This window comes from Clupea harengus, chromosome 19 (genome assembly GCF_900700415.2).
Source record: "Clupea harengus chromosome 19, Ch_v2.0.2, whole genome shotgun sequence".
Lineage (NCBI taxonomy): Eukaryota > Metazoa > Chordata > Actinopteri > Clupeiformes > Clupeidae > Clupea > Clupea harengus.
Genome location: NC_045170.1, coordinates 2,655,626 through 2,673,125, shown reverse-complemented (window position 1 = coordinate 2,673,125; position 17,500 = coordinate 2,655,626). Strand labels below are relative to the sequence as shown.

Genomic DNA, 17,500 nt, shown 5'->3' with positions numbered 1-17,500 from the left:
GACCCCATTCCTTCTCCACGTCAAAGGGGTGGTAGTTGGAGGGAACCTTGATCTGACCTGCCTGAACAGCGCCCTACAAACACAGAAGAGGACACAATCACCACCTCATCTCCAACACATCACATCACAATCACCACCTCATCTCCAACACATCACATCACAATCACCACCTCATCTCCAACACATCACACACATCACAATCACCACCTCATCACCAACACATCACAATCACCACCTCACAATAACCACATCATTACCTAGCCATCGGATAAATATGCATTAGATTCAGACTGGATTAAAGCCTCTGACAAAATAAATAAATGTAAATAAAATATAAAAGTTATTGCTCATAAAAATTAAGTAGAAGTAGAAGTAGTTTTAGTTTTTAGTTTTATTTATGACCAACTGTACAAACAATTCTATAAAAACGAGAAGACATGAGATGACGGGATGTTATGCTGCAATATCACTTCTTAATATTGCTAATATTTACCTCAAAGGATCGGAAGATGTGTCTGGAACAGTTCTTAATATTTACTAATATTGACCTCAAATGATCGGAAGATGTGTCTGGAACGGTTCTTAATATTTACTAATATTGACCTCAAATGATCGGAAGATGTGTCTGGAACGGTTCTTAATATTTACTCATTTTTACCTCAAAGGATCTGAAGATGTGTTTGGAACGGTTCTTAATATTTACTCATTTTTACCTCAAAGGATCTGAAGATGTGTTTGGAACGGTTCTACTTACCTCAAAGGATCTGAAGATGTGTTTGGAACGGTTCTACTTACCTCAAAGGATCTGAAGATGTGTTTGGAACGGTTCTTGTCAGCCTCCTTCGCTGGCAGCTCAGTCTCCTTGAACTTGAGGAACTGACGCCAGAGAACCTGTGAGGACATTAGGGAGGCCGTCAGGGCCTGACATGATGCCAAAAGCCTCCATTTTAAAGTCTAAGGCTTGAACAGACTCAGTGGAGATGGAAAGTGAGGGCTGAAAGATGCCACATAGCTACAATCAATCCACACAATATCATCATCCAGCTATTAGCAGAGAATGTCGCTAAATGTTAACATTTCCTAGCGTCACTCTACAGAAGATATTGCTAATTGCGTAATTCAAATCTCACGTCTATTTCATCGTAGCTTGTGGGGAACTTCCTCTCTTCGAACACGATGATGTGATGCCTCATCCACTGCAGCAGCATGGTGACCAGCTCATAGTACTCCTGCCAGCGCAGCTCCAGCTCCTGATACAACGCAGGAATAGTATCATTACATCAATAATCAATAATCAAAATAAGTATCCTCAATACCACTGCAGGCAGCCATAGTGAGCCACTCAATATACTCCTGCCAGCCGGAGCTCCAGCTCCTGACTAAAAACCACAGGGCATAATAATCCTACAGCGAAGTTCATCAATAATCAATAATCAATAAGTATCCTCATCACAACCTTGACATAATCATGTCGTAAGACATTTGTTATCATGACTTCAGTTGCTACAGCTCCTGATACAACACAGGAATAGCATCCTTACAGCGAGTCATGAACGATCAATAAGTATCCTCATCACAACCTTGATATAATTATGTCGTAAGACATTTGTTATCATGATACTTCAAATGCTCCAGCTCTGGATATAAAACAGGATAATAATCTTTACAGTAAATAAATAAATAAATATTATGTAAATCTTTACAACGATTTCCTCAAATCCTCCATCATAACATTGATATAATCATGTTATGACTCATTTTTTATCATGACACTTCAGTCACGTGATATAAGTGTTATGTTACAGTTATCAGCAATTGTCATGAATGATGGTTCCCTTAATCTTACATACCGTAACTAATACGATGTGGAAAAATCACAATCCCTGATTTATGACATTTTCACAACAATTACTGACAAAAAATAACATAACACTGTTCTGTATCTGGACATAATCTGACTGAGACTCACGTTGGCTTTGACGCCATCTTGGACATCGGGTACCTGGGCATGACGTCATACATAGAGGAAACGTAGGTGATGATGGACTTCTCATCTGGTGCGGTACGTCCACATCTAGGTAGGGTGGACGAGAGAGGTTAGCCATCGCCAGAGCTCAGGAAACATGGGAAAATATTACCATTACTACTAATTGCTAACTATTAATACTGCTCACTAATGCTACTGCTACTACTACTACTGGCTACTATAACTACTGCTACTAACTAATTGCTACTTTAACTGACTACCTACTACTGCTACTATTACTTACTGCTAATACTTACTACTGCTTTACTTACTAATTACTACTGCTAATACTACTACTGCTACTATTACTAGTGTACTACTACTACTGCTACTGCTGCTAACATTACTACTGCTTTTACTGATACTACTGCTACTGCTACTGCTACTGTTACTACTGCTACTACTACTACTGCTACTACTACTGCTACTACTGCTACTACTGCTACTACTACTGCTACTACTGCTGCTACTACTGCTACTACTACTGCTACTACTGCTACTACTGCTGCTACTACTACTGCTACTACTTTGCTAAAGTAAATTATGCAAAATCTCTTTATTTCTATTGTACATTTCACTTGCAATTAATGCTTAATGACACAACTGCACTTTCTTGCAAACAGAGACTTTAACAACCTTACTTATCAGCTCTACTAATGAATAATAATGAACTCCAATAGGGAAATAATGTCGCTGGAACTTTATGATAGTTGCACTGCGCTGATACTAAACTGCTTTACAGAGGACTATAGCCTGACTCCATGGGAAACACTGCCAAGTAAATCAGATCCAAGACTGATTTGCAATTTGCTTCTTAATTTATACACAAGTCCCAACAGACAAATTGGCCCAGCCGGTTGGATTTTCTTACCTTCAGGGTCGAGTAGACGGGTGACGCCCAGCTCTCGCTCGCCGACACTGAACGCCTGCTCCAGGTTCTCCAGATTAGTCTGTCTGTACACCTTTCCCATGTCAATCATTGCTGGCCTGGAACAAGCAGGCAGAGCAGACAGAATGAAGAGGTTTAAGTATAGCAGTATCCGTAATGGTTTAAAATGGCTGCTTAGTGGTTGGAGGGTAGTCACTAGTCACTATTTGCTTGCAGATTGCATCAACTTGGTCAATCAAAATGTGCCATTGAGAAGCAAGTAGGACAGGCAAACAGACAGAGAACGTTTGAAAATAAGTTTGAAATATCTCCACAGCAAATCACCATATCTGTGAACAAGAAAGTTGGGTAGTAGAGAGTGGATGGCTCCTAAACTGAAGGATGAAATGTGAAGCTCACAGGATGGATGTTGCATAGACCTGCACAAGCTCAGAGCCCAAGATCACAGCACCAATCCACTCCAGAGTTTGCCAGGCACATGGCTAAATGATTATTCCATTTTTAAGAGACACCTTATTATAAAAACATGATTATATCTTGTTCTCTTGAAAGCCCTTCCCAACAGGGCCATAACAATGACTAAAATAGGTCAGAAGCACATCAATGGATGCTGCTTGAAAGATCATAAATCTGTCCCTGCCTCAGGTATCAGAGTGTGCAGGAGAGGAGGCTGGCCGCTCGTGATTGACGTGCCTTTGAGGGAAACAATATTGGGAATGTGACAGGGCAAGAATTAACAAGAGCCTGGCCTGTTCCTGCCTTCCCCTGAGTGCAGGGAGCACTTCGCATCTCTGTGTGCATCAAAACATACGCAGACACTGCCAAGAATGCAGCTCACGGTACATGCACTTACTGGCTCCAACTGCATTAGAAATTACACAAAGAAGCCCTGCATCTCTAGAAGAAGTGCAACAGCCCTTAGCTGCAAATCACATGTTATACAAATGGATACAATGACACCTAAATGCAATAGTCAGTGATGTTCAATTTACTGCAACTAGCATCTTTTCATCAGTTAATGAGATTCATCATTTTTCTGTTCTTGTTCTAACAAATCCACAGGAATGTATTTTTTTCGAGGATTTAGAGATAAAGACACCATCCATTATGCGACCTGGCATCTCTACTCTCTAGCAAGGTAATAACCCTGCCTCCAACGGTTGTTCTAACAAATCCACAAAAAGTCCCTGTACGCAGAATCACAGAATATAAAATAAAGAACATTGTGTCCCAAACAGACAGATAGAAAAACATCCATACACTTCCTGAACTCTTCGGACTTGGTAGTACCCCTGCGCCCTTGGGGGTTCCTCGAAGTAGCACGCCTGTCTGTAGGACGGCCTGTCTCGAGAGATGGGAGGGTGGCGCGAAGAGTTGCCCGTCTCCTGCTCCCCGCTCTGGGATCCCCGGCTCAACGAACCCCTGCTCAAGGACGCCCTGCTCAACGACCGACCCCCTGCTCAACGACCCCCTGCTCAGGGACTCCCGGCTCGAGTCGTAGGAGCTTTCATTGGGCAGGTCGTCACACAGCATCACCACCCGGTCCTCCAGGTCGCTGACGGAGCCGCGCGTGCTGCTCGAGGTCGAGCTGCTCTGGCGCTTCTTGCGCGTGAATTTCTTCTTCAGGCTCCACATGGCGTCTGCAGGGACCGTCGTGAGGACAGCGCTCCTCTTTTGGGTTCAGACTGAATCTAATGCTTTAAGAAGTCCAGACTCAAAGCAGTAGCATTCATTCACCTTAAATAGTTAGACCGCATGCATCGCAACTCCCTTCATGCGCACACGATTGTCATAGTGAGCCTGCACTCACACAGTCAGAAAGCAAGTTTTCATGAAGTCAGCTAACTTTTCTGTGAGCTCCCAAATCAAACTCCACCTCAGTTCCTGATTGAATAATTCATATTTGATAGCTCAAAAGATTCCCAGTGCGGTCATGTCCTAGTGTGGTTTCTCGCAGCCATATCCTTCCTCCTTGTTTTCAGAGCGCAGCAGTGAACTCCTCCTCCTCCCTCTCTGGGTCGACCCCGAAGCGAAGAGTTTTTAATGCACGACATAGCTGAGCTCTTGCAGGTACACGCTGCTAGTTAAAAGCTACGCCTGAAGGGTTGGCGTCCTTGAACTCTTTTTTTTCTCTCATAACTCCACCAGAAGAGTCAGATTTCACTTCATCTCCGTACCTCTTCACATCGTGTCACTTCATACCTCGGATCTCTCCCTGCTTTGCCTCGTTTTGTTTTTTACACACATTAGAGTATGTGAGGAGGATGAGTCAGTGTTATTATTGTCCATTGAATAACATTCAGGGTTTATGTATTGCCAGGGTTGGGAATGTTAGTCTTGAAATGCAATAGGTTACAGATTACTAGTCTACCCTAAATGCAAAGCAACAGAATGAATGAAAGCATCTGTGTTTGTGTATGATATGTGTGGTTTACGATAAGTTACGGTATTGTGTGTGTGTGTGTGTGTGTGTGTGTGTGTGTGTGTGTGTGTGTGTGTGTGTGTGTGTGTGTGTTATGGCATGCTCTGTATGCCAACCTCACCTGTGTTTGTGTATGTGTGTCTGTGGGTGACAGTGAGCTCCATTCTCACCTGTGTCTGTGTATGATGGCGTTGGCTCACCTGTGTTTGTGGATGATGGCGTTGAAGAGCTTCCCGTCCCTCCAGCTGGTGGTGAAGTTGTCGCAGCGCATGCCGTGGTAGCCCTCCGACATGCGCTGGGACCACAGCAGCAGCTTCTCCTTCGCCGTCATGTCGTCCGACTGGCCGTTCACCTGGATGTCGGAGATCTGCAGCACACACAAGGAGGACAACAGAGTCATTAACAGAAGAATGAACCTGGACGTCTGCGGAGGGGGCGATGAAGACGTCTGTGGAGGGTGATGAAGACGTAGAGAATCATTCAGGGACAAATGACGAGACTAAATCCAGAACGACTGGAGGTGGTGTAGAAAAGATGATTTTGGACAAATGTCACTTTGGATAAAAGCGTCTGCTCAAAGCCTTCACCATAAAATGACAAGAGAATCATTATTTGTCTGACTTCACAGGCAGCTATTTGATGAAAATGTGGGGTCAACACAGAGGTCAACACAGAGGTCAACACAGAGCAGGAAGAGGCCTCCAGGGTATAAGTATCAGGGCTCTATGGATATGCTGCATTCTGTTAGAACCTCTTTTAAGGGTTAGTGGTTAACTACAAAACAAAACCCTTTTAAGGGTTAATGGGTAACTACAAAACAAAACAGGACATAAAAAAAACACACACACACTGGGGAAAACATGAACTAGATAAAATAAGGTCTCCTCCCAACCGTGAGAGAACTTTTAAACAGAACGGTCTTGGGCTCTTTCTCAAAGTGTTCACTCTCAAAAAGGGAGAGAGGAAAGCTTTCTAATCTCTTATCTCTAATCCCTTTCTAATTGTTTTAATCCAGATAGCAGTTGACTGGTGTAGATGTGGTCCTGACAAGGCTAGGATTCATTCCAGTGTTGACATCTAGAACGCCGCCACAGTGCAACTGAAGAGGACCTTGTTATATCTTTGTCACCATGGAGACACTGCCACCAACTTCCTGTGTCAGTCAGTCTAGACACAGACGTCTCCACGGTGACTGCGACGACATTCTAACTCAGTGCGTGTTTTAAAGAAAGACATGAGTCCACCTCAAGAAAAGGGACCGATCTGCTTTGGCTTAAACCACCCACTGTAATGAATGAACCCCAGGCACTCCTGATGTACTACTACAACAGGTGTCTCTGAGGCCGTGTGTGCAGAAGTGCATTACCAACTGCACCTAGATAGTTCGGAGCCCACTTAACAAAGTAAGTAAGTTGAAGTAATAAGTAGTTTATTTTGTAGTACTGAGATTTCTTTTAATAAAAATGAATCAACAAAATAAAATTGATTAGTATTAATATTATCCTCACTATCTATGGTCGGCAGACAAATAGCACATTAAATACTGGAATACATTCAATGCCTCATCTGGGCCAGACCAGGGCCAGATCAGGGTCAGATTAGGGCCAGATCAGGGCAAGATCAGGGCCAGATCAGGGCCAGATCAGGGCAAGATCAAGGCCAGATCAGGGTCAGATCAGGGCCAGATCAGGGCCAGATCAGGGCCAGTGGCTGTGCCAGATAAGGACCAGTGGCTGTGCCAGTAACTCCAGTGGTGACGGGTAACCCAGATGGCAGTGGAATGTGGATCGAGTCTGGGTTGGGTCGGGTCGAGTCGGGTCTGGCCTGTATTCTACCTGATCTAGGCCAGATCCGTCTCACCCTCAGTCGTTTGCCATCTAGGAAGCGACTGGCACAGTGCAGAGGCAGGGTGAGGGTTTAAGGTTTAAGGTTCAGGGCTTAGGGTTTAAGGGTTTAGGGGTTCAGTGGTTTAGGGGTTCAGGGCTAAGGGTTTAAGGGTTTAGGGTTTAGGCTGCATAGGGCCCCTAAGAAGGGGGTGATTATTACAACGGCTCATGCAGGGGAAAACACAGGCCCACTCAGCACCCAGCGGACAGGAAGTGGACCTACCTCAGATCTCCATTGCTGTTAGAAGACCACAGAGAGACAGGAAGTGACACGGAATGGAGGGAGGAGGGTGAGAGAACAGACACAGGGACACAGAGACAGGGACAGGGACAGAGACAGAGACAGGGACAGAGACACAGGGACAGGGACAGAGACAGAGAGAGAGACAAAACTGTGAAAGAGGTCAGAAAGGTAGGCTTTCTGTGTGATGAATGGAAAGGAAACTAGAGAAACACAGAAATAAAGACATGCACTTTGCCCCAACAGTGGGAAGACAGATTGACATTTCAGACTACAGAGTACACAGGAGCTCCGTCACCAACACCCAGAAATGCATTTGGAAATGGAGTATACTGTATCTCACAGAGAGTGAGACACCTAGTGGGCATGTTTGTCTCTGCATGTTCTTTCTCAATATATATTCTCTTTAACCTTAATAAAAAAAATACAGATATAGATAGCTATAGTTATAGATTGACATGGCGAATATTCACAGTTTAATCTCCCCTTAACATACAACAGTGAAATCGTTAATAGTTTAGTCAAGCGAGGGGTCCAGACATGGATGAGAATTATTCATTTAATGTGGTGTTAATTCATGGGTAGTTAGTGTTACAGTCAAATAATGCGCAATAACGTTCATATTACAACAAAGTATTTCCGAACAAAGGTCTGTTCATTTTTTATCATTTAAATCATTGACATTATTTTCACATCTCTTTGCTTTTTCAGGCCCCGATGGAAAGATGTTTGAGGATAAAACCCTCAGAGCCTACTGTTAGCATCCAGTGTCTCTCTGCAGTGTCTCACTGGCTCTGACAGCTGAGACTGCACTAAAAAACTGTACAGTCACTGTGTGTGTATGTGTGTCTGTAGGGGTGGATGCTGGGAGTGTGTGTGTGTGTGTGTGTGTGTGTGTGTGTAGCGTCCCTGTTACAAGTCTTGGATATAACGGAGACACCATAGGACTCAATTACTGAAGACTAACATTATTTGCCTTATTTTGCTCCTAATACATTATTTCCCTTGCTCCTAATACATTCCAAAACTGTTGTACTGAAGAATCAAGCGAGCGTGAGAGACAAAACATTTTCTCTCACTAAATACAATCAAGCACTTGTTCTTTTTAATTGCATGTTTGTGTAACAATGATGGTTAGTAACTGTTCCAGCGGTTAAAATGAATGTCAGCCATGACAGACACGTCCTGCAGCATGAGTACAATAAACCGACGAGGACCGTAGAGGAGCCTCACGAGCACAGGAGCATCGGCCCCATGATGACATCATCTCTATCGGCCCCATGATGACATCATCTGTTTCTGACGAGCACAGGAGCATCGGCCCCATCATGACATCATCTCTATCGGCCCCATGATGACATCATCTGTTTCTGACGAGCACAGGAGCATCGGCCCCATCATGACATCATCTCTATCGGCCCCATGATGACATCATCTGTTTCTGACGAGCACAGGAGCATCGGCCCCATGATGACATAATCTCTATCGGCCCCATGATGACATCATCTCTTTCTGACGAGCACAGGAGCATCGGCCCCATGATGACATCATCTCTTTCTGACGAGCACAGGAGCATCGGCCCCATCATGACATCATCTCTATCGGCCCCATGATGACATCATCTGTTTCTGACGAGCACAGGAGCATCGGCCCCATCATGACATCATCTCTATCGGCCCCATGATGACATCATCTCTTTCTGACGAGCACAGGAGCATCGGCCCCATGATGACATCATCTCTATCGGCCCCATGATGACATCATCTGTTTCTGACGAGCACAGGAGCATCGGCCCCATCATGACATCATCTCTATCGGCCCCATGATGACATCATCTCTTTCTGACGAGCACAGGAGCATCGGCCCCATGATGACATCATCTCTATCGGCCCCATGATGACATCATCTGTTTCTGACGAGCACAGGAGCATCAGCCCCATCATGACATCATCTCTATCGGCCCCATGATGACATCATCTCTTTCTGACGAGCACAGGAGCATCGGCCCCATGATGACATCATCTCTTTCTGACGAGCACAGGAGCATCGGCCCCATGATGACATCATCTCTTTCTGACGAGCACAGGAGCATCGGCCCCATGATGACATCATCTCTTTCTGTGCAGCTCCAGCCTCTCCTCTGTGACACACGCCTCCAGGAAGCTGACTAACCAACTGCTGGATATAATGTGTGTGTGTGTGTGTGTGTGTGTGTGTGTGTGTGTGTGTGTGTGTGTGTGTGTGCCAGGTCTCCTAGTTGGAGAAATATTTGTGTAGCTTTTGAAGCTTAAGTTGAAATTGCTTTAAAGGGGGAGCTGTGGCAGGAGCTGTAGCGGTAGCGGTAGCATGAGTCCCACTCTGAGTCTCTCTTCCACTCATTTGTCTCAATAAAGGCTCAAAAAGCCCCAAGACAATGAATTCATAATAAAAGAAAATGCATTTCTAATAAAATGTGAAATTATGATGACCACAATGTATTTTTAAATCCTGACCATCTACTCAATTTGTGTCTCACTGTCACCTCTGGTTATGGAGGTTCACTGTTAGATGACACAGGAGTAGGTCTTGTTTTGGGTGTAAATGTTTACAGTCATCAATCAGTTTTTCACTACTAGCACCTTGAGACAGGTCAGGTCTCTAACTACCCCTGCTGTTGATCAGCAATAACAAAAGCCACTCAGACCCCATTCACTGGCCAGAGACAGGCTTGAGGGACGAGAACCAGAGAAAGAGATCGAGACATGGGACAGCGTTACACTGAGATGGAGATCACCCAGGAGCTAAGGAATTCAACTGAGAACCAGAGACAATGAACATGCATTCCTAACGCAGGCAAGAGGAAGGAACTCTGACTAACTGACTCTGTGTGCCGATGGGTACGGCCTGTTGTGTGATGTTCTGTTACATGCACTATGAGATGTCAAAATGTGAGTGTGCGTGGATGCGTGGAAAAGAGACAACAACAACAACGGAACTAAACTAAAACTAACCTAAATGTCTCATCTCCAAAAACATTCTCTCAGCCTTATGAGTGCCTGACAGACACCATGATTCTGAGACCAGTATACTTTCCAAGGTTCCGGAACGCCGGCCACTTGAGAACACTGGCATGGCACGGATGCTCCATCCTCGATCACCCAGACAACGGTCAACCACAATGGCTAAAACCACAGCCAATCAGGCCAGGGGAGGCTGCGCATAGATCTCCCCACTTGAGTCAGCTAAGTGTAGTTATGTCCTAACATCTCTCCTTTCCACAGACTCTTGACAGTGATTAGACCCTACAGTAGTTAACTCTTTGTTATAAAGCCCTTAAAAACTTTTAGTCATCCGCTTGTTTTTGTCTTTTTAAAATGTTTGTGTTCGTGGGATTTGTTTAAATGAGCATTTTATCATTCTGCTCCTAAGTCCCCATCGCTTTACATATTCATTTAGTCTTCAGATTCACTTCTGACAGAGTGTGTCCTTCAATACAAAGCTTGTGCTTGATCCGACATCCATTACAAGGGATTATACTTAAGGCTGGCTAATACTCGTTACTGTTTATTGCAACTACACAGAACATCTTTTACATAATTAGTCTTATTAAGTAGGATTAAAATGGAGCTCGAAGCTAAGATTGTTTGCAGCATGTGTGTGAACTCTATCAATTCATTTTCAGCTGCCAACAGCTCAGGGTAGCACCTTAGCTATAACACTGCCTATAACACTATCCAGAGATACCCATAAGCCCTCAAAAATGTTACATGTGTGAGAAAATTCCCAGGGAACATCTCTGCAGTAAATTACCATGTCCCTGTCAGATAAGGGAATCGCAGCTGTATGTGATACACTGCAGAGATCTAAAAGGATGACGCAGCAAATTCCACGCGGTACAAAAAAAACAACACTGGGTAAACAAAGTATTTCGAAACCGCTAGAATGTGGAATGGAGGACCCCTGGAAGCAACAAGACCCCATGATCCTCGCTGACTAAGGTACAAGACCCCATGATCCTCGCTGACTAAGGTACAAGACCCCATGATCCTCGCTGACTAAGGTACAAGACCCCATGATCCTCGCTGACTAAGGTACAAGGCCCCATGATCCTCGCTGACTAAGGTACAAGACCCCATGATCCTCGCTGACTAAGGTACAAGGCCCCATGATCCTCGCTGACTAAGGTACAAGACCCCATGATCCTCGCTGACTAAGGTACAAGACCCCATGATCCTCGCTGACTAAGGTACAAGACCCCATGATCCTCGCTGACTAAGGTACAAGACCCCATGATCCTCGCTGACTAAGGTACAAGACCCCATGATCCTCGCTGACTAAGGTACAAGACCCCATGATCCTCGCTGACTAAGGTACAAGACCCCATGATCCTCGCTGACTAAGGTACAAGACCCCATGATCCTCGCTGACTAAGGTACAAGACCCCATGATCCTCGCTGACTAAGGTACAAGACCCCATGATCCTCGCTGACTAAGGTACAAGACCCCATGATCCTCGCTGACTAAGGTACAAGACCCCATGATCCTCGCTGACTAAGGTACAAGACCCCATGATCCTCGCTGACTAAGGTACAAGGCCCCATGATCCTCGCTGACTAAGGTACAAGACCCCATGATCCTCGCTGACTAAGGTACAAGACCCCATGATCCTCGCTGACTAAGGTTTGTGCACAACAACAATATCAATAACAATAACAATAAGCGGTGCAAACATGACATCACTAACACAAATCATCTGCTGATCCCATAACACTGATTGTATCTTGATGATATCTCTCAAATGAGCCAAATCACAGAGCTGTTGCTAAATTGTTTGTTTGAACATACACTTGTTATATATATATATATATATATATATTATATATATATATGTAACATACACATGGTGTTATATCTTGCTGGTCATACTATACATCAGGTTTGCACCGGTAAACATTTAGTGAATCGGGGTCAGTTAGGCTTCTTGGGAAAGGCTCCACAACTGGAATGAAATAAATACAAACTGCAGGAGGAGGTCTCAGTATTATCAGCCATCATACCTTCAATAAGTGCTTGTTCACCCATTTGGTGAAGGTCTTTTTCTGAACCCGATCCCGTTCATCTGTGTAGAGAGAGAGAGGGGGGGGGGGGAATGGATATTTGGTTAGCGTACAGCACTTAGCATGAGTCAGAACACTGACTATACAGGGTTAATATACAGAGAGGAGAACATGGGGAAGGAAACACGTCGTTGCTGTTTCCATGGTGTTCAGTGTTCAGGTTCTGAACATGGGAGAGGGAACACACATCGTTGCTGTTTCCACGGTGTTCAGTGTTCAGGTTCTGAACATGGGGGAGGGAACACACGTCGTTGCTGTTTCCATGGTGTTCAGTGTTCAGGTTCTGAACATGGGGGAGGGAACACACATCGCTGCTGTTTCCATGGTGTTCAGTGTTCAGGTTCTGAACATGGGAGAGGAAACACATCGCTGCTGTTTCCATGGTGTTCAGTGTTCAGGTGAGGGCTGTTCACATTCTTTCACAGGTATGTGACTAGCGCAACACACCCAGCTGACCCAAACAACCCTCCCTGATTCAACAGGACGATAACCTTGGAGTCTAAACATATCTGTCCTGACTAGTAAGTGTGATCACACACGGATATGCACAAACACACACACACACGCACAGACATACATACACACACACATACAAGCACACGCACACGCCTCCTCAACCAACACATGCCAAAGCTACTGGTCTATGGCTATAGGCTGGCCTCTGACAGACAGCTGAAATGACCAATGAAACGATAGGGTAGTCAGAGGCAATGGATGGGTGTATTCACCAACATCTCATTCACACTCATCCAAAATGTTCCATGATTAGTGTTCTGCATATAATCACAGAGATGCACAAAGAAAGACTCTTCCAAATACTTTCATACGGCTAAATACGTCTACGCTCTGACTCATTTTGGCCACCGCGGTCCGTGGCCTTGTGTACGTCTAAGCTGTGACTCATTTTGGCCACCGCGGTCCCTGGCCTCGTGGCTGTGGATGTGTGTGTGTATGTATGTCTGTGTGTGTGTGTGTGTGTGTTTGTGTGTGTGGTTGCTGCATGACTGCTCACATCGCTCCTCCGTTCTCTGGGGTTCTGCTCTCCTCTGGATTAAACAGCAGAGCTTGGGATCAAAGGAGGAATCTAGTCAAAACTAGAAGCTCTTGCTAAAAGTGGAAGTCTATTTCTCTTCAGTGACAATGCTAGCCCTTTAGGGATAGATGTAGTTAAGCTAATGGAACTACATAAACGGCGGTGAATGAGAAAACAAGGTTATGCCGAGTGCTGAAATGACCGGGCCGATATAAACCACCCTAACATCCCCCTACACAAACACGTCCCTGCTCTTCACAGCCTAAAGATACAAAAGATAAACTTTTTTGCGGCTTGCTAACGCATTACACCTGAAACCAAGGAGTTACCAAGTTAGCAAAGGTGCAGAGAGACACATCTCGTCCAGGGCTTGCTTCCTGACGATCACCGAAGATCAAAACGTTTGTTTTTTATCACGCATTTGGCCCGCGAGAGAGAGATTTACTGCTCTCATTATGGGGCCAGTCCCGAGGCGCGCTTACAACAAATCCATCAACGGTGGCGGTCAAGAGGCAACTGAGAAAGGCAGAGGTTATAGAGGCCATCAGGAAGAGAGAGGGAGAGGGAGAAAATGGAAAGAGAGCAAAAAAAAAGGTGTGGAAGAGAAAAAAAAGAGAAGGGGTGATAGAAAGAGAAAGAGAGGTAGAAAGGGAAGAGAGGGGGCAAAGGTCACACAGTGACAGATAGCCAGCACTTTAAATTCCTCAGCCCTCACATACCTCTGCCTTTAACAGCAGCTAGTATTACAGATGCTCCTCATTATACCTCTGCCTTTAACAACAGTGAGTATTACAGATGCTGCCTTTAACAACAGCGAGTATTACAGATGCTCCTCATTAGGAGGAACAGCGAGTATTACAGATGCTCCTCATTAGGAGGAACAGCGAGTATTACAGATGCTTCTCATTAGGAGGAACAGCGAGTATTACAGGTGCTCCTCATTAGGAGGAACAGCGAGTATTACAGGTGCTTCTCATTAGGAGGAACAGCGAGTATTACAGGTGCTTCTCATTAGGAGGAACAGCGAGTATTACAGGTGCTCCTCATTAGGAGGGGGGTTCCACTCCCAGCACACAGTAGCCAGAGAGGCCACAGAGGCATGGCATCAACACCATCTCAAACGCATTAAAAGACTATAACTCACTGCTGCAAACGACAACAAGACAATTCATGTCTGTTCTGCTTCTGTGACACCACTGAGTTCAATACTAAACCACTGATCATGAGTGTTAGAGGATGTTTTATTAAAATAATAAAGTTAATGAGGCAAACACGAGCTCCCGGGGCTACTCTACTTTAAACAGATCAGCGCAAACATGATAAAACATCTTTGAGGCGAAGCAATCTTGGACCGTTACCATTTGGACCTCTCTTTATTGAAGTGGTAAGAGCGCAGAGCAATGTGCCCAATCTTTAATCATCTGAAGCAATTACTGGAATCATTCATTTTCGGTCATGCAGTTGTGCAATCCCCAGAAGAGACAAGCGATTGAGCACAAACACACAGCCTATCTGTTGCACATCTCGTCTGACAAACACAGAAGAGACAAGTGATCGAGCACAAACACACAGCCTATCTGTTGCACATCTCGTCTGAGAAACACAGTGGCGGTCCTGCTGTTACGAGAGAGGGGACTACTCCGCTCAGACACCATTGACACCGCTAAGGGGTGTGGTCGCCTGACAGCGCAGACATCGGAGGAAGCGCGAGGCTGAGTCCAATCTGATTAACTCTGGCAACCCTGCAGTGGTCAGTGTGTGTGTGTGTGTGTGTGTGTGTGTGTGTGTCCAGTGGGAAACAACACTACACTAGTGTCATGTCTGCCCATACAATCACATTTTTATTTTATTTGATGTTTTTTCTTCATTCAGTAACAAGTAGAACAGAGGAAATCCATGACATCCTGAGCCCCACCCAAATCCTTCTTGAGCCCAGTCCATATCAGCAATCCAGCCCTCCTAAAAAAAAAGCTTACAAAAGGCTAACTAATGCCAAGCAAATCACACACACACACACACACACACACCACGCACACACATGCTTTTCAAGATTATGAAAATCCTTACAACTTCTACCACCTTAGCATAAGGGTAACTAATGTCAAGCAACACACACACACACAGACACACACACACAGACACACACACACACACACACACACAGACACACACACACACACACACACACAGACACACACACACAGACACACACACACACACACACCACAGACACACACACACACACACACACACAGACACACACACACACACACACACACACACACACACACACGACACTGAAAGAGTATAATCAGAGCTTCTACTGGCTTAGCATATGCCCATTTACCTTTCTTTGCATAGGTGCTCCTAAGCATCTCCTGGTAGGAGCTCTCCTCTGAGAAGACCACATCACTGCCAATGCTGTCTGTTGAGTAAGTTCTGAAGCTGCGCTGCATGTTTGCAGGTATGTTGAGTCGCCTCAGAAGAGCTACGGTAGCTTGTGTCTGCTAGAACAGCTCTCCCTGTCCCTCTCTCTCTGTCTTTCTCCCTGTCCCTCTCTCCCTGTCCCTCTCTCTGTCTTTCTTCCTGTCCCTCTCTCTCAGTCTCTCTCCCTGTCCCTCTCTCCCTGTCCCTCTCTCCCTGTCCCTCTCTCTCTGTCCCTCTCCCTGTCCCTCTCTCTCTGTCTCTCTCCCTGTCCCTCTCTCTCTGTCTCTCTCCCTGTCCCTCTCTCTCTGTCTCTCTCCCTGTCCCTCTCTCTCTGTCTCTCTCCCTGTCCCTCTCTCTCTGTCTTTCTCCCTGTCCCTCTCTCTCTGTCTTTCTCCCTGTCCCTCTCTCCCTGTCCCTCTCTCTCTGTCTCTCTCCCTGTCCCTCTCTCTCCGTCTTTCTCTCTGCGAGGCGGAGTATCTTGAGTTTAGTTCTACTCCAAAGCCCTGCCTGTGTGCATGAGAGAGACCATGCCAGGGGTGGGTGTGATCCTTTTTTACAGCGGTTTCATTCTTACTCAACCGCCCTCTCTCCCTCTACTTCCCTCTCTCCCTCTATCGCTCTGTCTCTCTCTCTTTCTCCCCTCCCTCTTTCCTATTCTCTCATTCCTTCCCCTCTCCCTCCCTTTCTCTCTCTCTCCCTTGCACCCCTCCCTCAAACTTTCTTTTCAACTCTCTCATTCCATTTCTCCTTCTACTCCTTCCCTCCCCCCCTCTCCTTTTCTGTGTCTCTCCCTTTTCCCTCTCTCTTTCTCTCTCTCTCATTTTCTCTCTATCCCTCCCCAGCTCTTGTCTCTCTCTCTCTCTCTCTCTCTCTCTCTCTCCCTTTCTCTTCCCTGAGAAATACCTGCCCTGAGGCGGCCCTGTAAGTGCCTGTCATTCCCTGCTCTGCTTGGAGCGCGCTCAGAGCCCCTAGCCCTCAGGTGTGGCGGGCTGTCCACACAACAGTAACTATGACGACAACTGTAACTATAACAACAAGACCGTCCACGCTGACCAACCCTAAGGAAAACCTCTCAGAAATATAATTCATGTTTTAATGTGATGCCTTTAAAATTCGATGGATTCTGATTGGCTGTCAGATTTTCTGTATTGCTCACACAATCCTCTGAAAGTGGATGCTCAACAATATCACTCTTGTGTCGTTACTGTCAGGGTGTGGTGTGGACGCTGCCACTGTAATGGGCTAGAGCGATATAACACTATAAAAGTAAAGTAGTCACAGTTATTAGATATGGTTATTGTTTGCAGTGATAGATAGATAGATGGATGGATACTTTATTAATCCCGAGGGAAATTAAGACAGGCCTTAACTGTGCTTCAATAACAATCTCCAGCTCCTGTGTGAGAACGTGCAACAGGGACAACAGGGGTGGGCTTGGGGCTTGGCCTGGGAGGAGTAGTGAGAGAGGGGTGTGGAGAGG

General features: G+C 45.4%; 1 protein-coding gene and 1 pseudogene across 1 annotated transcript in view; both read right to left on the bottom strand.

Moving 5' to 3' along the window:
* The window catches only part of LOC116225063, a 24,638-nt pseudogene extending 8,589 nt beyond the window's left edge, over positions 1-16,049 (bottom strand).
* The window catches only part of LOC105890386 (catenin beta-1-like), a 118,949-nt gene that overhangs the window by 73,944 nt on the left and 27,505 nt on the right, over positions 1-17,500 (bottom strand). The window lies entirely within an intron of this gene.